Raw genomic sequence first — 27,885 nt, 5'->3', positions numbered from 1 at the left:
AATATATACCCCAAAGCCACACCCCAATTCCAATCTCCTCCAGCCACACCCTACCACTTCAACAATCCCTTCAGGAATTATTCACAGACTGAGTAAGACTCTTACAACCCAGTCATTTCTCCTCTGAACTTCCTTGCATTGTCTCACATGTGAACATTTGGGGGACGCCTCACATCCAAACCATAACAGCCACAGACCCATAGCAATGGTCCCAACTGACCATGGACTAAAACCTCTGAAAACTTAAGCCAAAATAAAATTTTCTTCCTTTAAGTTGTTTTTTGCTTGGGTATGCTTCATAGAGACAGAAAGCTAACTAACAGACTTACATTTTTAAAGTTACAAATTAAAATCTAAAAAGTAAATGAAAAGTTTAAGTAGTCAATATATTTTCCACTTAATAAACCTTAAAAAAAAAACCTATTTGTTAAGCATGCATTAACAATCCACAAGTAATAATTGATTCTTATACCAGTGGGATAGCCACAAAATCTTCCTTATATAATTCCAAAAACATTAATTTACCACCCCACGGCCAGGCAAATAGTGTTCCTTCTGTGTTACCCAGCAGCCTGCTCACCCAGCATTTGGGGACCGTAAATCGAGGCAGGGAGCTGTGACGGGTGGCACTCATTGAGGTCCTCATGTGGGGACTGGAACTTAAGGGCACATCCCTACAGCCCTCAAAGACCAGGCTTCGGCTGGACAAGGACAGGCTCGTAACTTGCAAACTACGAAGATGGTTCATTTAACTCCCATGAACAATTCATGTATCTCAGTTATTCAGTCAAAAACACAGAGGAATTGACTCTTCGGAAAAATAATGACGTTCCTCAGTGACACAACTTTGGAATTAAAAAAAAAGAGTAATCAATAAGCTTAAAAGGATTATGTTCTATTGTTTCCCCATAAAAGGTTGAAGATGGTGGAACTCAGATGTCAGGGAAGGGTTACTCCCGGACAGGGCTGGGTCAACTCATATCTGCACACGCATGAACACACACACACACACACACACACACACACACACACAGGCGTGCATCCAGAGCTCTTTATTGGCATTCTCAGTGCCAAGGACATGGACATTAAACCAGCTTCCTGCCATAAAAGATGTTCTGTGTGCTTTGAAGGATCTGTGCCAGGTTTAAGGTGGACAAGAAATGCATTAAGGCATTGAGGGAAGGTGAAAGGGTCATGCTAAACGTGTGGGCCAGTGACTTGAAAGTAACAGCCAATTTGACAGAACAGAGGAACAACAGGTGGTTCCTGGGCTCAGGACAAGAGGCAGAAAATGCCACCTGTTAGAAGCATTTAAAAATCAACGCGAAAAAAGTAAACAAGGCACAGGTATTAAGAAAAATCAATCATTTTGAAAAGCCTCTAAATAACTTAACAATAACAAAAATGCTATTTCTTTTTGTAAAATATAGAGATCTGTGCCTCTGTATCATGTGAGTTCCTACAGAGAAATGAAAACGTCCACCAGCTTTCCCATTCACACGCAGTCCTGCTCTGTGTGCAGTGCTGGAGATCCAATCCAGGGCCTCACCCTGGCTAAGTGAGGGCTGCCCCTGAGTGACACCCCACCCAGAGGACCAGACCTAAGAGGAGGTCCTTATTTATTTGGACCCAATAAGGGACTCATTAGATGATCAGTGTAAAGTCTTCTACCGTCCTCCATGTGCTCTGAAATTTCAAGTAAAAAATCAGTGCTGCTCTTCACTCCACTTAAACTAAGGCTGTCACAGCAGAGGGCGTTCTCATTTGGACCTTGTAGGACATGTCACTTCAAACTGCGTTCAATTTGCCCAGACTTCAGCCTCAGAAGATACCAGGCCGGCCGTGGTTCTTCTGCTCAACACCTTAGAGCTTGCCCTGTGACTTTGCTTTCTTTATTCGTGTATGAAAATCCCAGACAGCCCAGTGAGCACTGAATTTCAAGACGCATAACCCCAAGGACACCTGCCAAGGGCCCTAGCACACCTGGGCATGAAGCTATGGAGACCTTCAGGAAGTCAGGCTGCCCATCGTACTGAAGGGCGGTGCCAATATGACAAATCATTTAAATAATCACGCATTCAGTATCTAGGGCCACCACAGCCACGCACCAGAAACCGGGCGGAAGGAAAAATGGAGGCGTGTTGTTCCACGTTTTGGAGGCCAGAAGTCTGAAATGGTGGTGTTACAGTGGGTTCCAGCCAGAAACCTGAGGAAAGGACCCACTCAGGCCTCCCTCCGTGGCCTGCAGACACTGTCCTCATGTCCATGTGGTGACCTCCCTGTTTGTCCACCTGTGTCCAGGCATCTCTCTCTTACAAGGAGGCTGGTCACAGCGGATGAAGGGCCACCTCATTCTAGCAAGACCTTGTCGCAACCAGTCGCTTTTACAACAACCCCATTTTCACACAGGGCCACGTTCTGAGGACAGGAGTGTTACGATGTCACATGTGAATTTAGAGGGGACATCAGCCAACACGTAAGAAATCACTCTGTGGGTTTTTTTTTTTTTTTTTCAAAATTTAAAAAATGAGACAAAAAATATTCATAATATAATTCTTTTCAGATACACATTTTCAAGCATTCTGAGTCATAAGAAAAAACATAAAGAATATAGAAACATAGAGAACACATACAAAGAACACAGGCTATGGGAGAATTTCTGTCTGAGGAGATGTACGTATCGATATGTATCCCTGACAGTCTTTATATGACCACCAAAGGGAGCTGCCGTTCTACTCCCTGAGAAATTTTCCTCTGGTAAAATTAAAACTAATGTTTCACAGCAACTATTCCTTGACTATTAGAAGACTGCCCTTAAAATATTTCAAAAGGAATACTCATTCCCTCAGCATCAAGAAAGCTTAATGTGATGTATATGTCAGAAAATTACAAATTTTCCTGTACCAAAAATTCTTTCCATGCTTGTGGTTGACTTTTGAGCTGGTGGGATTCTTGTTGATGGACATAACCATGTTTATTTGGGGACACACGTCAAGTGTCCTGCAAGCACATCAGGGCATATTTCTCAGGGGTGGTTATCACCAAAACACCCCATGACCTGCGACAGTGTGACTGCCTGGTGGTTTTGACTCCTTCAGCTTTAGGGAAAAGCCATGCTTCGAAGGTCTTCATAGTGTTCACAGAACAAGACAAGGAATGAGTTTCAATAGGTAAAAAATGCAGGGGCCTCTCTCCTCTGATGGACAGCTATGACCCCAGGATGACCAGTCCTGGAAAGTGGCCCAGCACAGGGCAAGGCTACCACACACTGAAGACAGGGCTCTGCCCAGCCTCCTGCTCAGCACGCGGTCACATGGCCCAGAGGCCTGACGACGGCCTAAGTCACCAGTGCTTGTTCTACAGAACTTTACTGAGCACCAGAGACAACAAAGCACCACAATAGGAGGAGGTGGAATTCCCAGGTGATGTGATGTGATCTTAAGGGTGGTGTGTTCAGCCCCAGGAGGTTGGAAGGAAATCTGCAAAGGAACCCCACTCATCTCTGCAGCTCCATTTCAAACTCGAGTACCCATTCAAAGAAACAGTAATCCTTTTTTTTTTTTTTTTGGCAACAGCCTGCCTCTTTCTGCACGTCCCCCGGATATTCAAGGCACACTCTGTGGCTGAGATAATAAGCAGGAAACGTGGCGGCAGGTGGGAAGCCAGGAAAGCAGGACAGCGGTACCTGGGGCTGCTAGTTCCCAGGCACGGTGTTTCTGCCTGGTTAGGTAAGAAAGTAAAGGCAAAGGATGGGCGGACATGTTTTGCCAAGTTTAAAAGTGCCTGGAACATATTTCTCCAAGACTTTTGACAGAGTTCAAACCTATTAGTTTCTGAGAAATTGGAACATTTTGTATACAATGGGCCTCAGGGAGAAAAGTGGATGCAGGCTCTCCGTAGTATAATTTGTACATAGATAACGTCAATCAGAACTTGCTGCATTCCATCTTTTCTTCACCGTATTTGCGGGCTACCACGTGCACACACTGGGTGATACTCCCGTCAAGGCAGCATATCCACTCAAAACACTCGCATCCTTTCTTCTAGCTTTCTTGAATCATACGGTACATTGCCATTACCCAGAGTCACCCTAAGTGTGCAAAAGCCAGCTGGAATTTCTCCTGTGCAACTCTGTGTACCCTGGCACCTGTTACTGCTGCTCTAATAAGTCACAAACTTAGCAGCTTGAGACAACACTTGCTTCTCCCTCACTGCTGTTAAGCAGAAGTCCGGTACAGCAGGGCTCAGTGTGTCCCCTGCTTGGAGAGCCACAAGGACCACCCCAAGCTGTGGGCAGAGCTGCAGTTCTCCCTGGAGGCTCTGGGGAAGATGTCACTTCCAAGATCATCCAGGCTGTCGACAGAATTCACTCTCTAGCACCCGGTGGGGCAGGTTGGGTTTCTCTTAGCAAGCCCGCAGCAACTGCCCGGCGCCTGTTCTCCTCCTGAGGCCTCCCTCCACAGGCCAGCAGCTGGGTCCCCTCCAGCATCTCCTCCACCCCTTCACTCTTCCTTCTGCCTCAACTGTCTTCTGCCTCCAGGTTGAATATTCCTTCCCTTGAGGTGCTAATGTGATTAGGCTGGGTCCCCCAAGTAATCCCCGAATTTCCCAACCTTCAGGTCCATACACTCGATTCCACTTGCAGACTGCCTTTTGCCTTGTATTGGAACCTGGGCTCAGGTCTGGAGACGGAAGCTTGGGCATCTTGGGAAGTCCACTCTATCTTCCACACACACACAGCCATTGGAGCAAGTCAGGAAGGGATAATTCCTTCAAACTGGAAAAATTAGATACAAAAGCATTTTCAGAATACATTATTTTGCAGATACACAAGTCCTAAGTGTTTTCTAGATCATGATAAGAAAGCCATTGCCGGGTATGGTGGTGCACGTCTCTAATCCCAGTGGCTCAGGAGGCTGAGGCAGGAGGATTGTGAGTTCAAAGACAACCTCAACAACTTAGTGAGTCCCTAAGCGACTCAGTGAGACCTTGTCTCTAAATAAAATACAAAAAGGGCTGGGGATGTGGTTCAGTGGTTAAGCACCCCTGGGTTCAATACCTGGTACCAAAAAAAAAAAAAAAAAAAAGTCATAATCTTACTTTGGGATCAAATTTTAACTCACTAAAAAAAAAAAAAAAAAAAAAAAATTCCTCATTTGTTGCCTCCACACCAGGTATTTCAGTTCCCTGAGGGACATGGAACATGTCATTACCTTGTCTTTCAAGCAACAGTGGCTTGTCAGCTGTCACTTGCCCAGGGCCTCCAAGTCTTGCCTCTGTGATCGAGGACTTCATATTGACTAATGTGAAAGCGAACCTTTGACATTTTTCTTGGTGATCTAGGATGGACTGTGTTCAAAGCAGGGAGCGCAGCCCCTACTCATTAAAGGCGACCCACAGGAAGGCACGCAGGACAGTACCTCTGCAGGTGGCGTGCTCATGGAGAGGAGTGAGGAGGCGCCTCTCCAGACCAGCTTTCCCTCCTCCAGGAACAGCGTGCCGTGCTCCGTGGAAGGCTCTACTTCCAGGTCTTTGAAACTCCAGGAATGATGCCATCAAGCAGTGCGTGACAACCTGCCGCCCGGGAATAAAGGCAGTATTGGTTGTAAACTGCTGGCACCCCGCGGGTTACCAAGGCGTGTTTGTGAATGTTGCCCGAGACCATCAGATGGGCTTAGACACATTTGCATGTTGTCGAGAAATTCATTAACCTTTTCTGTTTTCAAATAGAACTGTGTGAAGCATTCCTACATATTAGAAACCATGGGAACAAATATAAATTGGATCACTTGGATATTTAGGTTTCTAGTTTCTTGTCATATTGAAAAATAAGTATCACCCCAGGATTTCCAATATCCACCTCTCTCCACTTGATGCAGAAGGCATTTTGATCCATAATTAAATTTGTGCTCTTTCTTGCTAAGAGAATGAAAATATCCTACCGTGTTTTATAAGAAGTTTTGACATTATCTTTCCATTTAGAACCATGTTGTGACAGTTCACAATTTTCCTTCTAAAAGGGCATGAAAAACACATCACACACTCATTGAGGCATTGCCTAATCAGGCAAAAATCAGGTCTTTTTTGGCCAGACTGTAGCTTTGGTGACTCTAGATGCATAAATGAACAAAGTCAAATTACCTCCAAAAATAATGCAGTAAGAGATGCACTCTATTCTTTTATAAATGTTCTACCTGTGAAAGTTGACCTCTCCTTCCCCTGTCCTCCTCTTTTCCCTTTTCTTCCCTTCCTCTCCTTCTTCTTTACTAAAGAAACAATCTGAACTCTGAGATCAACAAGCCTGAAGCCTGTCTGGTTCCACGTATTTCACAGCTAGGAAAGAGGATATTTCTGCGTGTGGGAGTAATGCAATGCCTGGTAAGTTCCATCAGCTGTGCAAGGAAGCCCAGTGTCCAGGCACCCTGCTGCAGAGACAGCAGAAACGTCACTCAGGTGATGGCACCTGGTCGCGTAGATGATACCAGCCCTGCCTACTATTATGAATGAATGAATTCACGTGCATTTTATTCTGTTAACCTTTTCCCCATATGCTTTACATGAGGACATTCCGTGCCAAACACGCAGTTAGTGACTCTCTGGGGGTGAAGCGGAAGCAAATCAGATTCAGTTCCTGCCCTTGTGAAGGATGCTGTTCATTAGGGAGGAAGGACAGACATCACATACTTACGAGGAAACCTGCATGCAAACTGCTATTGAGTTTTAAGGTAAAGAACACAGATTAGGGGGCCAGATTGGCTTTTCTGAGGATGTGAACTTTTAGATTCTGAGACTGGAGAATGAGTAGGAGCTCATGAGGTGAGGGAACATGGAGCAGGCAAAGGAACATTCCAGAAGGACCCAAAGGTGGGCTCTCCCACATACATGCACTCGCACACGTGCGCACACACACACGTGCATGCTTTGCTTCCAGGAAGGAAGAAACATTATAACACTTTAAGAAAAGTAGACCACTGAATTTCTGTTAATTTCTGGAGAGGTTAATAGAAAATGGATCTTGGAAGAGGGAGGAATTATTCTTGTGTTTGGGAGCCTTTGGTTAGCAATTCAGGTTTCTCCATCCTAGAGGGCACTGAGTTCATAAGAGGTCTACCAAGAAACAAGAGAAGTGATGGCTGACAGGGGGGGCAAAGTCACACGGTATCAAAGTAGAAGTCTTTCAGTCATTTGAGGAGGCCCAGGCTAGCCCCTGGTCCCGGGGATTCCAGGCATGTCACTGACTCTGTGTCACGGCTGCTGTTTCCAGACTCCTGATCTGACACACTGCTGTCACCAACAGGCTCCGTCTCATGTTGACTGCCATCAGAGCATCTTTATTTTTTGTTTTAAATAGAGATTTTTAAATTTTTAATTAATGTTTTCTAGTTTTCTGCTTATATATCTTTTGCATATTTTATTAGATTTATACATGACGACTTACATTTTGGGGATACTGTAAGTAGTATTGTTTTTTAAATGTCAGATTCCAATTTCCTATAGGTGGTACCCATGGTGAGTTTTTTTTTAATTTTTTTTTTATTTTTACAGACTGCATTTTGATTCATTGTACAAAAATGGAGTACGTCTTTTCATTTCTATGGTTGTGCACAGTGTAGATTCATACCATTTGTGTAATCATATATGTACATAGGATAATGATGAGCAGTCATCAGAGCATCTTGTGATATTCTTTGATTCTTCGATGACACAGAATTTCAGTCCCTTGTGAGCGAAGAGGGGCATCAAAGCATTTAGAGAAAACAGAGCCAGTGACTATGGGGACAATGAGAATTGCCAGATAGCCTTGAGCAAGGCTTCAGAGCAAGATCCACTTGAAGCAGAACCAGCCAGACAGATCCATCCTACCCCATGTCTGCAGAAAAGGAGATCTGGAGGGAATACACACATGTGATACTGATTGAAACAAAACAGATGGGGGAGAATATTAAATAATCTTACTTTTACAATCAAACTCCTTAAATCAACGTACATGGAAAATAAATAGCTATGAAAAGAAAAACAAGAAAAGATAAGGTCATGGTGGCAACTAATTATTCCCAGAGTAAAGGTTTTGATCTGAGGGGCTTTGAGAAAGACATTGACTTTACGATGCCATCTCCTTCTGCAGAGACCCAGAAATCTTGGTCTTGTGCTGGCATGAATGCTCTGGAGGTACACATGGGCCCTTTTTAACAAGACTTTATGGTTTGGACTTCAAGAGCTGTCTTGCTCTTAAAGACCATTCTTGAACAGGTAGAATAGGTTTCCAGGCAGAAAGCATGCAGAACTTCCTGTGATCTACCTGGGAAAAAGCCACACAGGACTGTTGAAAATATGTTTGGCCCAAAGGTTCTACAGTATTTGACTATAGTGACCCGCACAGGCATGAGCAGCAAGCAACCAGCTTATATGGGGACAGTCTGTATTTCCTGCTACCTGGGGCCTAAAACCTTTGGCTACAGTAATTAAAGTTGTTCGGTTTTGTAAGTTTCCATTTTAAGGGGCCGTTCATTGGTTCTGACTTCTTCGAGGACTGGTTTGGTAGGAGCACTGCCTTAGGGTGCCAGGCAAAGCCTCACAGAGTCCCCTTGGTTGCAATTCCAGTGACAGGGGCCCTAGAGCAAGATAACTGGATGAATACTGCTCAGATGAGAAGCACACAGCCCAAGGGTGACTTGCTACTGTCAGACCTTTGATTTATGTCAAGAAAATGATTCCAGCCAAACAGAAAACAGGCAGTATTCTTCAATTAAGAACATACTGATGGATTGGGGCTTAGCTCAGTGGTTGAAAGGCCTGCTTAGCACAAGGGAACCCCTAGGTTTAATCCCCATCACCACACACACACACACACACTCATATTCATACAAGGGAACAAATAGGTTTGACCTAAATGGCCTAAAGGTTTTGGTTCAAGTTCTTGTCCCACCTTTTCTGTTTACACAAGGTTTGGGAATTGGCAGCTATATCATGCTCCAAAGATGTGCTTCTCAATCTCACTGAGTTTTTTTTACCATCAATATGTCTATAGGACTTCTTTAAAATTGCCCCTTCCAAGTATGTTTACAGCTTATTTTTGAGAGAATAAATTTCAGCGTCTCAGTATATACCAAACAACCCTCTTGATGCCACCAGCAGTCATCTGGGTGAAGCAGACCATCTGATCTTTTCCAAAGTATTATTTCAGAATCAGGTGCTTGACTCTGGAATTGACTCAAGACCTGATGCCAATAGTCAGAAATTAGTTTTGGCTTTGAGTTTTGGACTTGCTGGACAGCTTGGATATGTTCAGAGTATTAATCTGCTAACATGTGAATCTTTGCTTCTTGAAACTGCTTCTTTATGGCTGCCCTAGTTTAATTGAAGTACTGAAGTACACCAGCTGCAATTAAGACATGGCGTCTCTTCCAAAGCATACCAGAAACTCACATCACTACAAAAGCATTTCTACACAGACATTTGCTCTCTTATCTCTTGCTAACTGGCAGACTACAATTTGGGCTACAATTTGGGCAACTTGTGAAGATTCTGCATCTTAGAAAGAGTAGATTTGAATAAGTCCTGGTGGGGTCTTATTGCATACCTAGACTTATAGCTTCCTTCTCAGATAGAACATATTCAAAAATAATGAACAATTTAGTTTTCTGAAGAGGTCAGGTAAAAGCAAGGAAAACTAAAAATTGTACAACAGTCATGAGGTTCTAGCAAGGCTTAGGATTTTCTAGCTGTGGATAGAAATATGTGCAGGCAATAGGTAAATAATTGTTTTACAATTTTATCAAGGTAAATTAGCCTACAAGAACCCTGCGTATGTTGAATGCACATAATTTGATGAGTTTAGACATAATGCATTCATACCCGTGAATATCATCTATAATCAAAGCAACAAACATCCATCCAGAGTAAAGGATGTCAAAGAAAGTCAATCTTGTAACAGAAAAATGCCAGGTTTTTTCAGTCCAAAGGAAGTTCTGAACTATATGTGGGACCACAGGGTTAAGTGGAAACCTAGGACTAAGTCATCAGGGGCCTCCGTTGACTTTGAACTGCTGCCACTGTGTGCCAACAGGAGAGGCTTTTGTCAGGAAATCAATGTGGACATATAGCAAGCAGCAAGTCTCTGATGCCCATTTCTTATTAAGTTAAATCCAGAAACTTGTCTTAACATACACATACAAATATTCATGATCATCGGAGAGGCCTTCAGGTTGTAGAAGATGTTATCCAGCAAGCCCATGTAATGCAAGGACTTGGGAGTGTCAGCTTTCATTAGCTTGTTGTAGGAGAGATTTGGTCCAGAAGAGACAAGACTCCAATGTCTACAATATCCTGTGGGAATGAGAAACCTTCTAAGTTGTGTTCTGTAATTGTCCAGGAAAGTCATGAACAGCTTGCTATCTTAGTGGAGGGAAAAAAAAAAAAAGATTCTTAATTTTTGTTTAATGTCATGGTTGACAAAATGCACTTGGTTCTGATAAAATTGGAATTTATCCTTAGAGACTGTGTGTCCCTGTACACTAACACTCTCAGCAAATGGAAGAAATCAATTCTGCAAGACTCTTGATCTGAAGAGCAAACAGAAGATCACCCACATCATGCACGAGTGGAATCCTGGGGAAGTTGCATATCTCTTTGATTCCAACAGCTAAGTCTGGGCAAGCACCCAGAGAATACTCCTATAAGCCCTGGGTCATAACGGTCCACCTGTATTGTTGATTCTCCCAATAGATGCAGAAAGTCTGGGAGGAGGGATACACTTAAGAATGCTAGGCAGGGATCCACCACCATGAAACAACCAGCAGTCACAGGGCCTGAGGACAGGATATATTAGAACTGGGACATCGGGGGAGCAGGAAAGCAAAGCGTTGGAAATAACCCGTAAACACTGTACAAAGTGGTGGTCATACCAATTTGTTTTTGTAAGGGACAGAACATGGGGATTACAAAGGTTGTTGCAGGGATAATCAGTTCTTCAGGAGGTATGTAGATTTAATGAGCCATAATTCCTCGATAGCCTCTTTTTTTCCAGCTAGTATTGGACAGTTTCAGCAAGAGCAATGCTAGATTTATTCAGATAGTTAAGGATTTGGCCTCTTGTGTATACTCCATATTTGAACCATCTTTAGTCAAGAGGCTATCAAGGATACCTTCAAAGCCTGGCATGTCCAGAGAAGAGGCAAGTAGAAGAGGAACGTGGAAATCAAATTGTGCCCTATTAGGCTGTAAGTCAGAAATTCTTCTACTCTGAAGTTTTAGCAAGACTCTCTATGGATCACACTTAATAATGGCACCCATTTACCAATTAAGTCTCATCAGAGCAGATTCACCAACCGGATTCTATAACTCCAGGCAGAGCACCATCACCCCTCTGGCTGATATTGACCCATCTCTCTGGCCACCATATTCTCGTTAGCCTTGGTCTGAAGAGGAGAGTCACCCCAGCAACCAGATGCAGTTGCCCAGATCGCCACTGATTCATTAGTGCCTTTGGTGAATGCACTGCACTCTGGGTCATCTCAAGGTCATCTAGCCTCAGTTAATACAGGAACTGGAAACATGGTTAATACCACGAGAGGAGATGGGGGAGAGGCCTCTATAATCATCTAGTTGTTCTCGGTAGGGAGAGTAGAGCCCTTTGCAAGGTCCAAGGTTATAATGTCTACAGAGCCGACATCTTCGGAAGCACCCATGCGGATAGCCCCACACCCTGTTTCAGTATCTCATATCTCCAAGTCATGACCTTGACCTTAGCATTGCAGATCTACTTTGGTTGAGCCTTCAAATGATCAAAAGTCTGAGACTTTGACAATCAGATCTTTAGGCAGCTACTTAACTGAGTCTGCTCTTGCACTGAAGGAGGAATGGATGCTTTGTAGTCACTGCGGAGCCTCTCTGACTTTCACAGTTGGCTTATACCTGCTGGTTAGTGGCTCTCCCTTCTTCAACATCCTTCTGCAGGCAGGCGCAGTGCAAGTACCGTGAACCAGCTACCCTGCTGCCTCTGCAAGTATTACCACCACCCCACATCTTTCAATGCCTGAGCCACGGCACCCATAAGACACTGCTAAAGTTGTGCTGGGATCACCCTGGCCCCATCTACCCTCAGACAGTGTCTGTTCTTTACCAGCTCTGCAGTGAGCAAACCAGTCCCAAATCCCCGCATTTCTTCCAGATTTCCTGCTGATTCCTGTTACGGCTTGCATGCACTGAGTTGCTGGAAAGAGATATCACAGTGGTTTTAGATATGCAGGAGATCTTTTGAGGGAAGGGACAGGAGACAGCAAAAAAGAGACTTCAGACCACAATTCAACTCTGATCTCTAGAAAGACAGAGAGAGGGAAGGAGAATTCGGTAGGAACAGGCTGTAGAGCAGTGCCAAAAGAGTTCAGCCAGGGTGCAGGGGAGCCTTCTGGCAAACTGGTCCCTAGGATGAGTCCTGCCAGAAGGGCAACTCGCTTAGTCTTTCTGCCAGACTCCGTCATTGCCTTGGAGCGGACAATGAGAAGCATGACCTTGACATGAACGTGACTTTGGATCCAGAGTGAGTCAGCTGGGCCCATCAGTCAATCATACCCACAGCAGGGCACCTCAGTGGCACTCCTGGCCACCACCCCTGTCCACTCCAGAGAAGAGATTCATTCTTAAGTGAGTCATCAAATGCACTCTAATAAATGTGGAAATATAAAATTCACTGCAAGTAATTTATCCAAATTTAAATAAACCTGTATAATATAGAAATATAAAATGAACCCTGAACATATTGTATGATGGTTCATTTTTATTTCATTATATGTATTCCCCTTTTAAAAGTCATCTCCCAGAATCTCTGTTCCAATTGCATGTATATGTGGTTGAACAGATGGACATATCAGAAAAGTTTCCACTTTGCTCTGGGTTCACTCTGCCGATGTCTGTGTTTCTGCCTCAGATACCTAGGCAGCCCAGAGCCTGCACTCAGAAATCAGGAGATTTTACAAATCATTTAAGCTACAACACTTTTAAGTTCCTTTCATTCATTTCTTGATTCTTCCAGGTCTTCACTCATTCAATGCCACTGTCAATCCTTTACACACCAGACACTGCTAAGCTTCAAGTGCCCATCAAGCTGAGACCATGTGTTTATTGAAGACGGGACAGTAGAAACAAGAAAAGATACTACACTCCAGTCTTTCCCCAGTCACAGGTGACCAAGACGGGACCACATCGTCTCTAAATTAAGTAAGCTAGTCCATACAAAGAAACACATCAGACACTATTAGAAGGGGCAATTTCCAACTGTTGTCCTCACAAAGCATCCAAGGGCCATCCAACTTCCAACTACACTAGTGAAAGCCTACTTTATCCTCGGGAATGATTTTTGATCCTACTTACTGAGTCAATTTTGAATACAGTTGCAGTATATTACAAGTCAGGAACAGAAGGTTTCCTATCAGAATAACCTTGGGGCAGGTAAAAAGGTGAAAAAAAATTCTCTGAAATTATTCAACAGATATTCAAAGAAACTGACTACAATTAAACCTTGCCTCCAACAGGGTCATGCTGAAAACCAAGGAATATCGATACCATATTAGTATAACAGAACAGTAAACCAGCTGGTATGTTGACATTAATTGAAAAGAACGCTGTGTTTGCTCAAGTTCAAATTTCCGAGAATGTCAATGCACTTACTGAAAATTCATTTGAGAATTCCTTTCTGATGTCTGTTTAACCTGGCTTTCCAACCCCCAGGAAAACCATGATCTCTTCATCTATATCGAATACAGCAGGAGGCAAGACACTTAATAAACTGAACAAGACTAGGACAGAAGTCTGAAATCTGAATTCAACCCATAGCTTCCTTGTTATGGACGCCCTTCCTGGGGAAACCTCAGGCTGTTACAGACGAGAGGCGAAGGTGGACTCCGATTCTAGCTGACCATGTACAAATGCTTCCTGTCTGTTCCAGGGCTGCCACTGATTGATTTGTTTCTCCTAAGGCAAACCACTGGCAGTATCTCTCTGTAAAAGCAGTCAAAATAACTAAAAGGGAGGAATTTAAGTGTTTTTGCCACCAAGAAATGATAAACACATGGGATGAGGATCTATTAATTTGCCTGACTTCATCATCTTGTAACGTATACATGTAGTGAAGCATCACATTGTACCATAGTCCATACGGTTATTATCTGCCAATCAAAACTAGGATGATTTTTTTTTTTTAAAAGCAGTTGGGCATAAAGTGACAGATCAGACTGATAATGGTAACAACAAAAACAAGGGACAAAAGAATGCCACTTAGCAGAAGAACCAATCAGTATGAAATAGCCAAGGGCTTTCAAATTCTATAGTGAGTAACTAAAATTTTCAAGATTTTTAAATCTGTGGGTCATCAAACACTTGAAAAAAAGATTTTTTCTAACTCATCATTATCTCCCTATAACCTCTCAAGCTCTATTTACACAAATGAGTTGGTTTGCATATTCATACATACATTGTGTTCTGTGACATGCAAGTCATGACGAAGAGTTTTCTTGAATGATGGCCACTTTGTGTCTGGAAAAGGCAATCGTTTTTGCTGCTCTCCTAATGGACAATCTAGGCAGGTGCTGAAATTAGTCTTTGAAACAATGGGGCTGAAACAAGCCTGTTTTGTTTCCTGCAGCTCCATTGACAAAATAAGTCGATGCTATGATTACAGGTCAGACATTTTGGCTTTATGGAATAACAGCAGATTTGAAAGGCTTTATTGAGTCAGTTGTCTACAAATAACCCATAAAACTTGGTATCTGTGAACAATGTGTGAACAGGAACACTTAAAGCCCCAACTCTGCCAGAGGAACACCGTAACACCATACTTCGTTCTATACTGTCAAGGTCAAAAGAATAAATCAAGTCCAAATAAAAATTTTCTAAAATCCATATGCATCAAGAAACTCTCAAAATCCCTGGGGTAAAAAGAACTCTTTCTACTCAGGCTTTGTATTTCCTCTCTGTTCCTAGCTGTTCAGAAACATACCCAAGTGATTCAATATCATCACAGGCCACTCACCTTCTCAATTCTATCTTTCAAATGGCTTATACCATGAAATCACAAAGGCAGCAATTGTCATTCTCAAAAGGCAGAATCATTCTGCTATCACATCAAAAGCATTTGAATAGTTCCTCTAGTTATGGAGACGGTTGAAACTAAAATGTTGAAACTGTTGCATTATTATTTTGAAATGAAATAGCAATCACATCGGACAGCTCAATTGGTGCAGAATTGTGCATGCCCAGAAAACTAAAGAATAATGCTTAGACTGCACCGCTATCTCTTATACTTGACTTATGTTTATTTTCCACGTGCAAATGTCCCAGCTTTCCATTAAGAAACAATAGGGGAGTCCTTCTGAAGCTAATTGAACACCTGTGAATTCCCATGGGCTATAACCAGAGAGAGCAATCCATTTGATTAAGTGACTGCCTTAAATATCAGAGGTACTAAGTTCAACTTCTGTGCTGGGACTCTATTTACGTGAGACATTCCCTTTTAATATCCATGATTATATGCAATGGGACAGAATTACAGTGACTAACAGATGTACATTTTTAATTTTCTGATAATGGAAGTAGAAAACGTTCCTCAACTTTGACATCAATGAGACTTTAAACTTGAACATCATCACATGTATAGAATAACAAGCTCTACTCAGGTTAAAGCAGAAAAAACAGTGCCAGAAGCTTGTTCCACCGTCTTCCAAGTCTGGTGGCACCATGCACACCACGCGTGTATGAAACGTGACCTACTATCCTTCTGGATTTTACTAACAGCTGAGGAAGCATTGAACTACATTCTCAAAAGGTTTCTCAAGTTACAACAACAGACTTCTAGAGTACACTCCAAGATACAGGCCACTGCAAGTCCTTTGCTGAAGGTATGGATTATGTCACAGATATCTGAAAGTAAGATGGTTTTTTTCCAATTATTCAGGACTAAGCCAGGCTACGTTGGCTTCTGCATAACTTTCTTTGACAAAATTTACACAATTGCAATATAATACTATGTCTCTCAAACCATAATGCTTAACAGAGGAGTGCTCATTAGCTTGGGATTTCCTGATAACCTACAATTTTAAGCAAAATGATGTGTCTGTCCTAGGTGGGCCACAACAGCTCAGGTTTCTGCAAACAAATAATTAGCCCATATCTACCTTCGTGATTAATTCAGATGTAAAAATAAATTGATAACTTTGTAGTGTGAGAATATGAATGTCCACCTTCCACACACACCCCTAACAAGATGCCCGGTGATCCTCTTATCTGTCATTGTGAGCCATTCTCCCAGAAAATGAAATTGCAAAGAATGAATGCCCCATTGTCAAAACTAGAGAGAAATCTGCAAACTTCAATCATTTAAGAAATTTATTATCAACATAAGATGATAAAGTGATTTATATTAATCCCCAGAGTGATTAATATACGACAAAAAAATGGATCCATGAGAAAGTATTTAAGAACATTAGAGTTAGGGTACAAGTATGATACTACAGGTAAAGTACATAAATAGTCATTTTCAGAGAAAATCCATTTCTCTCATCTTAGTGAGACACTTCTTCCCTCCATCCTTCCCCTGTTGTTATTTAAATGTCATGTCATGATAGAGTCCTGACCAGAGTACAGAATCAAATGCAGGTCCTCACCCAACCACGTCCCTCACCAAGATCCAGCTTTTCCTCCTAGCACTGATTACTACTGGACTTTCTATGATCTATTTATTTGTTCTGATTGTCTCTGCTACTACAATGTAAACTCTATGAGGGCTTAGGTCCTTATCTCCATCTCTACATCCCAGCACCTGGAACCATAGTACCTGGTAGACATTTGATAAACAGATGTATGCTTCTCACCTTGAGATGGGGTTCTGGCCTGATGCATGCATGACTTCAAATTATGCTAAGTGTGAAAAGCATCAAGACACTTAACCACCGAACCCCGCAGCTGAGCAGCTCGCAGCACTGTGGGGGGCCGGTGGCTACCCTGTGAGGGTGTGACTGAGCGGGAGCTGCAGCTGGCCCTGGCTGCCTAACCTTAGGGAAGGGCACTGTCAGCACATCACTAGCCAGGGAAAGGTCAGATTCAAAATACGAAACACAGTTTGTATTGAATGCATCTGGCTGTCACACCATCGTAAAGTTGTAAAAAACAAAAAAAAAAAGGGCAAGTCGAACCAGCGAATTTCCTAAGGCCTTGGGGCTGAGAATTATGAGTTCTGGTGGTCAATGCCCCCTGGCATTCAGATCTGCCACCAGCACGTCACCCCTACCCCTAAGGCAGCCCTGACATGAGCCTCTTGTCGCTCTACCACTTCTGGTGTTGTCAGGTGGGAGCATAACACACACATGTGGAGGGATACCTTGCACCTTTTATTGACCATGTCCATGAAAAAGGTTGTATGTTCCAAGCTTTGCATTACATTTCAACACTACACAAAATCTTAGCATCGCTGAGTACATAAAACCATTAACGGCCACTACGAATTACTTCTTAACTCCTGGTTTGATGCATCGTAAAATAGTTAACTCCTTACAGTAGTTAAAAAATATTTTAGGGCTCGCCTCCTGACACAACTCATGTAAAGGGTTTTCTTCCCTACCAATTTATGTCTTCACCTGAACACGCAGTTGAAGAATGATTGTAACCTTGCGTGATCTTCTGGTTACTCGCACCCTAATTCCTCTTTATCGGTTCGTCAGGTTGACCTTTATCAAGAGTCTTATCTCATCCAGATTGCTCCGTCATCATTCCCAAAGTGCCGCCTCCTTTAATAGTTCCACTTTTACCCCCGAATTTTATTACCTGGCATTTAATATAAACCCGCCTGCCAATACCTGGTGAGTTGTGCCTGTGACGATCGTATCTCACACAGTGTCTCTAAGCAAAGTGGTCCAGCTCGCACCTCACTGATGGATCCAGCATGCCACACATCACTCATGAGCAGCCACACGTCCCTTCTGAGCTGGAATGGGCATGGGCAGAACAGGGCACTTGAACCCTTAACTGCTAACACCCAAGTCAGAACAGTTCCCAATTTTCCAGAGTAAATTCTGGAGGAAATGGAGACACTGACCTTTTTTTTTTTTTTTTTAAGAAGAGGAAGGTAATGAGAAGCAGGTAATGTTGATAATGAAATTGGAAGCAGTGTCACCTCTGGATAACCTGCTTCCTTTGTTTAATTTAAAATATACCTTTTAACAGGCTTCATATAAATGATAAGATTATATAGGAACAATAGAGCATCTCAGGGAGAGACTGTAATTATACTGTGGGATTGCACGGAATTTCAACTGCTGAAATGAATGAATTCTTGCCTTTTCAATGCTATTTAGACAAAAATGGCTTCTTGTTTTAAAATATCTCTTCACAGCCTTTGTTACCTTGGTCGTGAAAGCCAGACTTGCCTGCTGTGTAAACATACATCCATGTTTCTGAGTCTCTTGTCTTATACCAGAGAAGAGCATTATTAATGGAATAAAATATAGCTCCCATTCACAGAGAGAGAAGGCAAAGGAACAAAAGCCTGTAGCAGGGACTCCTGACGAATAGACAAATAATTAACGGCTGACTACCAACAAGGTCCAATTATCTGGAGCAGTGTAATGATCATAAGTCATTCTGGTGAGAGGTTGTTTTTTCCTTGACCCCTGAGCAAGTACACAAAGGCATATGAGAAAAAGCCCTTTAACATGGTTCTCCTGCCTGCACGTCACCGCAGTTCCTATTGTCAAACCTTGTTGGTGCTCAGGGGAACAGCTTCATGGCAGCAATGTGAGGTTTCTAAATAATGCATCAAAACTGGGCTCATCTTTTACCTTCATCATTATTTTTCTATGTCACCAAGTTGAAATGCTATTTTCATGTTCATTTTGAGTTTCCATAGTTAGCCTGGGCGGCAAGGTTGGGAGAGGAAATAAAGAACCCCGTGAAAGAGGGAGGATGTCATATGCAAAGGGTTGTGTGTGATCAACAGGCAAACAAAGAACTGCAGGAAGAACTGCACGTGGAAGAGAAGATGCTCATTACCTCTGACACAGGGACGGGTATCCTCCCTGACGGTGCACAGGTCCCTGGGGACCTGAAGACCATCAGAGGAATGTGACACGGTGTTCTGTCATCATGTGGAGAAACGACTGCGATGTGGAAACAGCATAGGGAATGGCACCTGGGAGGTGAAACAAGTCCCGTGAAACAGCCCCCGGCGCGCCAAGCCCCCTCGGGTATGGCTTTGAGTGTAATTTGCATTCCAACCCTAGATTTGTCAGTATTTTCCAATATTTTTCAACCATGCCCTAAAGTATTTACTTGACAAAAAATAAATTATTGGGCTATCTTTGGAACAAAGGTCTTGATAAATCTTTGAAATCATGCTGTTCTTCTTATATATGGTATTCTCTCAAGAATAGTGTCAGGAAATTGAGTGTCTAATGAAACACTCAAAGTAATAATTTTCGTCCCTTTTAACATACTGAATATTTTCAAGTAATTGTATTCCCATCAGGAAATCTGGAGTATAACCAAAATAATGATTTATTTTCCAAAAAGTTTTTTTTTTAACTTTAGTATTATTTAATGCTAACCCTGTTTTCTGCTAAATGAGTTTAAATAATACATTTATCAAGATTAATGCTCACAAAAACACATGGAAGAGTAAATGATTAGAATAAAAAAACCTGCCACTATTTGACACAGATAATTTTGTCTTATCTCAACTGGAAGCACTGCCCTAGAAAACTCTGGGATACAATTGAAGGGCTTTTTCCTAGCCCGAGGGGACCTGTTTTTTGTGCCTCTTACCTTCATGTCTTTCAAGTGCTTAGTCCCTGTTGCCCAGTATCTCCCAGGGTAGAAGCACAGTCTTGGACAACCAAAAACAACACCTCTTTTCTTCCACAGTCTTCCAAAGAGTTTTGCTCGTTCTGCTCTTCATAACTTAGTCTGGGTCCACACAGACGTTCCAAATGCAGGTAGCATATCGGCCTACTTGAGTATTTCAAGTTGAAGTGGTGGGTGAGTACTGACTGTCAATCAGATGCTTTAATGTTGTGAGGTGCTGCCCTCTAAGTCCCTCAGAGCATTGTTTCCTTGTGGGTCTTATGAAGGAAGTTTGTGTATTATTTCATTAATTTAGTAAATCAGATTAATTTATGTGCTGTGGATTCCAGAGCTTAGAGAACCTTAAGAATGAGTCCATATATTAAAAGCCCTTTTACTTCGCCATATATCTGAGAGCATAATGAGAATTTCTACAACCTTGGGGAAAATACATCCTCAGAAATTGTGTACAGAATTGATTCATGTATGATGTTTAGTCCCCTACTGGGTTAGGGCTGAGTTAGACCAGCTGGGCTTTACACCTGACTCCATCAGCCACTCAGTGTGCAACTGGAAGCCTTAACTAGCCCTCCTGTGCCCCACCTTCCACCTCCGGAAAATTTGCATCCCACCCTGTTCAGTTTGCTTACCGGGTGTGATAACTGAAGATCACCTGTATAATGAGTGTTTCCAATGGTTATATCTTTACATTTATACTGACCTTAATTTTAAGTAGGCTCTAATTATGTTTAGCTTTTAGTATGCCATATAAATTCACTATATTGTAATCTTGCTATGACATTTTCCTTTAAAAATAAAAATCCCTCTGCCTTTATCTTACACAGTAGAGACAAATTCTGAAACATTGCAACAAAAACAAGTGACAGAAATTTTAAAAGGCTTCCACCTTCACAAATAAAATAATTAAATAAAAATTTGAAGCAGTCTGAGGTTAGTATGATTTTTTTCCTTTACTGAAAACATTTTAAGTTCTCTGAGGACATTGTATCATCCCAGAAAAATAACAAATATAGCAAACACACATTGTGCATTCAACATCTATTAAGTGAATGGGATCATAGCTTTGTATCTTAATCAAGGGTCCATCACTAGTTAGGACCAGAGCCAGTTTTACAAACCAAGCAATCTGATCCTAGGTACTCATTTCTAGTCATTATTCTTATTGTTGCCTTTATTTGATGGACTATCTTGAGTACCACCCTATATATATATAACAGGACCACTGAAAAAGTCCTGTTATAAATTATTTACGAATTCATCTTCTTGTCCCCAATGTCTACAAAAAATACTACTAGAGAACCTACAGACATTTGGTATGATGAATCATCCCTCCCAGGAAAATACAGTTATTCCCCCTTATTCATTGTTTAATTTTCCAGGGTTTCAGTTATCTGCAGTTAACCATGTCCCCCCCAAAATAAATGGAAAATTACAGAAATAATTAATCCACAGGTTTTAAACTATGCATCATTCTGAGTAGCTCCATGATTCTTGTGCTGTCCCATTCCATTCTTTCTGGGACAAAAATCAATCATCCTTTTGGCTGTGTTTCCACATTGAACACCCTACCTGCCCACTAGTCACTTAGTAGCCATCTTGGTCATCAGTTCCATTACAGCAGTGCCAAGGGATTTGTGTTCAACAAATCCTAGTTCACACAGTGAAGGCCTGCGTGCCTAAGAGCAGTGATACTGGCAATACTGATATGCCGGAGAGCTTAAATAGCTTCTTATGAGTGAAAAAGATCTTCACTTAATGAGGAAAGGGGGAAAGACCAGATGCTAAGGTGGCTAAAATCTATGGTTAGTTTTGCAATTTTTTTACTAGGTGTTTTAGTCAGCTTTTCTGCTGCTATGACTAAATGACCCAACCAGCACAACCATAGAGGAGGAAGAGTTTATTTGTGGGCTCACGGTTTCAGAGGTCTTAGTCCACAGAAGGCTGGTTCCATTCCTTGGGGTTCAAGGTGAGGCGGAACATCATGGTGGGAGAGGTGGCAGAGGGAAGCAGCTCACATCACAGTAGTCAAGAAGCAAAGAGAGACTCTGCTTGCCAGATATAGATCTATACCCCAAAGCCACATCCCAATTCCCACCTCCTCCAGCCACACCCTACCACTTCAGTTACCACTCAGTTAATCCCATCAGGGATTAGTTCACTGATTAGGTTAATGGTATGGTCCAATCATTTCTTCTTACATGGTCTCACACGTGAGCTTTTGGGGAACACCTCAAATCCAAACCATAATACTAGGCCTAATTATAAATCAAACTATATCATAGCCATGCATATATAGGAAAAGAAATAGTATACCTAGGGCTCACTACTATCCATGGTTTCAAGTATCTACTCGGGGGGACTGGAATATATTCCCCATGGGTTAGGGGAGAATGTTGTACTGTACATAGAACTTTCCTAATAAGAATTGCACTTAAATTCTGAAAACACTTTCAATTTTCCAATCCCTTTGGAAGACATTTAACACAAAAATAAAGTTGAACACAAAGTAACATAAATAGGTTACAGTTTCATTTGAAGAAGCAACCCTGAGGAAGAAAAGAGTCACTTACATCAGAGAAAACACTAAATTTCAAAATGTCTACCATCACAAAGAGCATTGATAGGTAGGCAACAAAAAACTTCTATTCCAACTTTTTAAGATAAAAATGGACAGAGTTAAAACAGCTCAGATTAGGTGAGAAACTTCTTTTGCCATAAATATGTGAAGTCATTGTGTCAGTTCACCCCAAAGTCCTTCTGTTAATCTAAGGCAGACAAATCCACTCATTTTACTGCCACATTAAAACTGAAATTTTAACTCAGACATGAGAGAAGTCTCAAAATTGTGGTTTCCCTAGAAGTAGTAATTTATGCCGCTTCCCACATGTGGTATTTCAGGTGAGCGCCGAGTTCTCAGTAGTGTTGGAATGGTTCCTGATGTGATATAACAGTTATTATCAAGAGAGAATGGCAGAGAGCGAAACCTGGGAGCCCCTAGGATTCTGATATTTCTTCCAATTGTCATTTTTACTTCAAAGTAAACTCTAGTTTCGAGTATCAGCACTATGAAACCAAGAATAAAATGAAATGTCAGACTTAGCCCCTGCTCCAGGAGGCAGACCACACGTGCACAGAACACATGCACCGTTAGATTCTAACCCTCAGCATCTGTGTGCTTTGGAAAAACATCTTTGCCTCCACATGCCAAGAAAAGAGTAGACTGTCTTAATCTCAAGTCTACAGGACCATGTGTTTAATAGATTTATGATTATTCAGCTATGATAAGTCCAGCAAATCAGTCACCTCTAAAAGATCATTTATTCTACACACAGTCCCTGGAGAGGGGCTGCACGTCCTGCCGCTGGGAGGCCAAAGGCGTTCCCAGGGCTGGTGCCCGGTCTCTAGGCAGAGGGAGGAGGGACAGCCTTTATTGTGGTTTCTGTGGACAGGAATAGGGGAGCACCTAATGAGCCTCAGAGTCACTAATGTGAACAACTTCTTTGGGATTTGAGTCACCAAGCCCTGAAGTGAAGAAAGTGGGTAGATAGCGGCCTGGAGAGTGGAAGTCCAACCAGGGGGTGGTTAGCTGTGTATGTCACCAGCTCCTGGGAAACCAAACTCACCAACCTCTAGCCAAGGCCCAAAACTGGACTAAGACAGCACTTACGAAACTACATCACACATAGTTCGACACATTCAGCAACAGGCAACATAGTTCACTAGAGTCTCTGAAGAGACCAGAAATTCTTGTTTTAAAATGGGAGAAAAAAGGAATTCTAACAACCGGTCTATAGAATCCCCCTCTTAAAAAACTCACATTAAATGCAGTAGAGTAACTTCCCACCTCCTCCCTAAAAGTATCTATTTTTATAACCTATCAATGTCACTGATTTATTTTAGCATTTGGTTTAACTAAACATATATGATAAACATTTATATGTAATTAAACATGTGAAATGAATACTTTTATAAGAAAGAAATGAAGTCATCCTTTAATGGGGGATGCATTGAGATAGTGACCAGTAGTATATTGACACCCATTTCTGAGATATTGCCACGCTGGCTGCCTTACAAGCTTCAGCTCTAGTCCACATTGCCTCCACTCTACGGATGAGGAACCTAACACCCAGCGGTCCCCATAGCAAGCGTGTTGCCCCTCAGCCATTGTGGCTCAGAACTGGGATTCCAGACTGGGCATGTGTGGCTTCAAAGGATGGACCAAACCGTCCCTCAGGTCCACTTACCATCTCAGGTTACCTACTTGAGTGAATAGCTACCTGAGTGGATCTCAGAGTTTTTGATTCTTTTTTTCCAAGTGTTCCTGATTGCAATAATTTTTCTCCCCTGAGGATTTTTAAACAATTAGGCAATATTACACAGATAAATCAGTTAATAGGAAGGAAATAACAGAGACGGCAGTCTGCTTCCCCATCAAAATTACAGCTCAGCAGCATCCTTCTTCCAACCCCACACCCAGGATACCTGTGTCAGGGACTCAGACATGTTGCAGAACAACCAGGCGCCTGCCTGCTGGCGTGGCCAGGTAGCTAATGGGCCACGGGTCTTCCCAACTCCCTGAGGGCTGAGACTCAGCACTTGCCCTCAAGATCTGTGTACAGAATGAGGAACAGGGTCCCTGGGTGCAGCACCCATGGTCTTCCCACTGAGCTATGATGCTTTCAGAAAAATGAAAGTTTTCCTAACTGTAGGAATGGCAAATTATTCACAAATTCAAGTTTCAACCGAGCTGAATTACAGATTAAGAGATGTAAGTTCGGATCTCCCTCTGCTGTCTGAGCCTCTAAATGAGATGTCCTCTAGCACGGAGAGGGCAAAAGAAGATGTCCACTCCCCGGTTCCTCCAGGCCAGGAGAGGGCCCGGGCTGCAGGCTGCTTCCAGAGCTACCCAGCCCCCTCGCTGCCCGTCAACCTGCAGAACAGCAGCACTGGCAGCAGACGGACCTACCTCACTCACGCAGGACCTAAGGATGCCAGGCAACCTGCCACAACACGTGTGAGCAGGACAGGTGGCCGAGGGGCGACGGGGGAAGAGACGCCAAGTGGACTCAGCCTGGTGCTCTGCACACTCCTCAACAGCGGCACCTAACTCCAAGCAGGTGGGCCGTGTGCATGTGAACAAAGGGCACGCCCTCAAAATACTTCCCAATGCAACGGTGAAACAGTGGGGCAGGGGCAAGAGGAGGGGTTCCTCACATCAGCAGGCCCACAGACAAGAAGCGCAGGTCATCTCAACAGAGGGAGAAAAGCACTTGACAAAATCCAGCATCCATTCCTGTTCCAAACACTGGAAAAACTAGGGCGAGCGGGAACATACCTCCACACTGTGAACGCTGACCCCAGCAAACCCAAGGCCAACACCATTCTAGATGGAGGAAAACTGAAAGCATTCCTCCTAAAAACTGGAACAAGACAGAGATGCCTACTTTCACCACTTCTATTCAACACAGTTCTCGAATCTCTAGCCAGAGCAATTAGGCAAAAGAAAGAAATGAGAGGGATACAAATAGGAAAAGAAGAGCTCAAACTATCTGTTTGCTGATGACATGACTCTGTATTTAGAAGACCCAAACACTCCACCAGAAAACTTCAAGAACTCATAAATGAATTTAACAAAGTCGTAGGATACCAAATTGACACCCACAAATCAATTGCACTCCTATACATCAATGTCAAATCAGCTGAAAGAGAAATTAGGAGAACCATCCTATTCACAGTAGCCTCAAAAAAAAAAAAAATCCTTGGGAATCAAACAAAAGACCTCTGCAATGAAAACTACAGACCACTAAATAAAGAAATTGAGGAAGACCTTAGAAGATAGAAAGACCCTTCCATGTTCTTGGATAGGCCAAATTAATATTGTCAAAATGACTATACTACCAAAACACCAGACAGTGTTAGTTAATGGAATTCCTATCAAAATTCCAATAATGTTTATGGAAATAAATGAAGCAGTGATGATTCATTTAGAAAAATAAGAAACCCAGAATAGCAAAGGCACCCCTTAGAAAAGCAAAGTGGGAGGCATAAAAATACCAGACCTAAAATTATACTACAGAGCTACAGTAACAAAACAGCATGGTATTGGCACCAAAACAGGAAAGAAGACTAATGGAACAGAAAAGAAGACACAGAGACAAACCCACAAAAATACCGTTACCTATATAGACAAAGAACCACAGACACACATTGGAGAAAAGAGAGCCTCTTCGACAAATGGTACTGGGAAAACTAGAAACCTTATATAGCAAAATTAAATTTAGCCCCTATTTTTCACCCTGCACAAAACTCAGCTCAAAGAGGACCAAGGACCTAGGCATTAGACCAGAGACCCTCACATACTAGAAGAAAATGTTGGCCCAACACTCCAACAAGTTGACCTAGGAACTGACTTCTTAACAAGACTCCAAAGCACAAGTCAAATCAAACACTAATAAAAAGAATGATATCAAACTGAAAAGCTTTTTCACAGCAAAGGAAATAATTGAGAGCTTAAAGACAGCCTATAGAATGGAAGAGAATCTTCCACCTCAGATAAGGCATTAATTTCTAGGATATATAAAGAATTCAAAAAACCTAACACCAAAAACAAAACAAAACAAAACAAAAAATAACCCAATCAATCAATGGGCAAAGGAACTAAGAAGAGACACTTCACAGGAGAAATATGACTGGCCAACAAATACATGTAAAAATGTTCAACATCTCTAGCAATTAGAGAAATGCAAATTAAAACTACACTAAGATTTCACCTCATTCCAGTCAGAATGGCAATTATCAAGAATATAAGTAACCATAAATGTTGGCGAGGATGTGGGGAAAAGGGTACACTCACACAATTTGCAGTGTGACTGATAATTGGTGTAACCACTCTAGAAAGCAATAGGGAGATGCCTCAGAAAATCTGGAGTGGAATCACCATTTGACCCAATTATCCCACTCCTTGGTATATATATCCAAAGTATTTAAAAATCAGCATATTACCATGATGCAGCCACATTAATGTTTACAGCAGTTGAATTCACAATAGCTAAGCTATGGACCTAACCTTAACAGAGGAATGGACGAGGAAAACTTGGTATATTTACACAATGGAGTATTACCCTGCCATAAAGAATGACTTTATGACATTTGCAAGTAAATTGATGGATCTGAAGACTATCATGCTAAATTAAAGAAGCCAGTCCCCAAAAAGTCAAAGGTCAAATGTTTTCTCTAATAAGTGAAAGCTAACCCACAATAAGGAGGAGTGGTGAGGGGAAGAATAGAAGATCAACCAATTAGACAATGGGGAATGGAGGGAAAGGAAGAGGGATAGGAAAAGGAAAGACGGTGGAATGAATCTTACATAATTTTCCCATGTACACAAATGAAAACAACAGAGTGGATCCTGTCATCATGTAGCTCCATCCACAAATGGGATCCTACCTAGAATGATACAGTCCATGCTTGTATAATTATGATAAAATCAATTCTACTGTCATGTATCACTAAAAAGAACCCATTAGAAAACTAATAAAGGCACACCTAAGCTTTAACTCAAAGTTCTTTTCCTCATAAATTTATCCTTGTCTAGAAGCAGATATTAAATAATCCAAGTGGTTAGCTTGTCAATAGTTTTGGAGTTAATGATCTAAAATACTTAATTTTAGATTAAGTGATAATACTCATAGGAATTATCACTTTAGAAGATGAGTGACCATTTCAAGGATGTGGCAAGACTACTGAAAAAATGAAAACTGTAAACAAACAACGTGGGAGAACATTTCGGTCATTAACAGAAACTTTTCTCTGCAAAGTGCCATAACTCGAAGATCGGGGCCAACTGTCCAGTTGTTAAACACCTTACTGAGTGGGTCATTATAAAAACTGTCTCTTTGTCATAAAACATCTGGTCAGTCTAGTAAAAAGAAGAAATTAGACCTTTGCCAGTACAACCTGGGCATGGAAATGAAGGGAATTATTTACAGCGGACTATAAATTTTAAGAGCAGTTAGTCTTTGATGAAGACTCGGGGCTGGA

The sequence above is a fragment of the Sciurus carolinensis genome, chromosome 15 (genome assembly GCF_902686445.1).
Source record: "Sciurus carolinensis chromosome 15, mSciCar1.2, whole genome shotgun sequence".
Classification (NCBI taxonomy): Eukaryota; Metazoa; Chordata; class Mammalia; order Rodentia; family Sciuridae; genus Sciurus; species Sciurus carolinensis.
The sequence above is the reverse complement of the archived record's forward strand: the minus strand, read 5'-3'. Positions refer to the sequence as shown.